Here is a 1,211-nt window from a genome sequence, read left to right as displayed (position 1 = left end):
AAAAAAAAAAAACAGAGAGAAAGAAAGAAGGAAAAAATAGCCATATGTGGTGGCATGTGCCTATAGTCCCAGCTTCTCCTGTCAAGAGGTTGAGGCAGGAGGATCACTTGGGCCCAGGAGTTGAAGGTTCCAATGAACTATGATGATGCCACTGCACTCCAGCCAGGGTGACAGAACAAGATCCTGGGCATGAAAGAAAGGAAGGGAGGAAGGGAGGAAGGGAGGAAGGGAGGAAGGGAGGAAGGAAGGAAGGAAGGAAGGAAAGAAGGAAGGAAGGAAATTGTGGTATATTGGCTAGGTGCCTGTAGCCCAAGAGGCTAAGGTGCCAGCTACATACCCTGGAGATGGCAGGTTTGAATCCAGCCCATGCCCGCCAAACAACAACGACAACTATAACCAAAAAATAGCCGGGTGTTGCAGCGGGTGCCTATAGTTCCAGCTATTTGGGAGGCTGAGGCAGGAGGATCACTTCAGCCCAAGAGTTTGAGGTTGCTATGAGCTATGACGTCACAGCACTCTACCCAGGGTAGTAGCTTGAGACTGTCTCAAAAGGAAAAAGAAAGAAAGAAAAAAGAAATTGTGGTATATCAATATAATTCAACAACAAAAAGAAGCAACCAATTTTTCTTTTTCTTTCTTTTTTCTTTGAGACAGAGTCTTATTATGCCACCCTCAGTAGAGTACTATGGCATCACAGCTCACAGCAATCTCAAACTTTTTTTTTTTTTTTGAGACAGAGCCCCAAGCTGTCCCCCTGGGTAGAGTGCCATGGCATCACAGCTCACAGCAACCTCCAACTCCTGGGCTCAAGCGAATCTCCTGCCTCAGCCTCCCAAGTAGCTGGGACCACAGGTGCCTGCCACAATACCCCACTATTTTTTGTTGCAACCGTCATTGTTGTTTGGTGGGCCTGGGCTGGATTTGAACCCGCCACCCTTAGATGTATGTGCCTTAGCCACTTGAGCCACAGGCGCCAAGCCAACCTCAAACTCTTAAGGGATTCTCTTGCCTCAGTCTCCCAAGTAGATGGGACTACAGGTACCCACCACAGCACCCGGCTATTTTTTTGTTGTTGTCGTGATTGTCATTGTTGTTTAGCTGGCCCAGGCTGGGTTCAAACCCACTAGCTCTGGTGTATGTGGCTGCGCCTTAGCTGCTTGAGCTACAGACACTGAGCCCCTTAGGGCAGATCATACTTCCTTCTTCCGCTT

Source organism: Otolemur garnettii, unplaced genomic scaffold, assembly GCF_000181295.1.
Source record: "Otolemur garnettii isolate 467f Iridium unplaced genomic scaffold, OtoGar3 scaffold00058, whole genome shotgun sequence".
NCBI classification, from domain to species: Eukaryota; Metazoa; Chordata; class Mammalia; order Primates; family Galagidae; genus Otolemur; species Otolemur garnettii.
The sequence above is the reverse complement of the archived record's forward strand: the minus strand, read 5'-3'. Positions refer to the sequence as shown.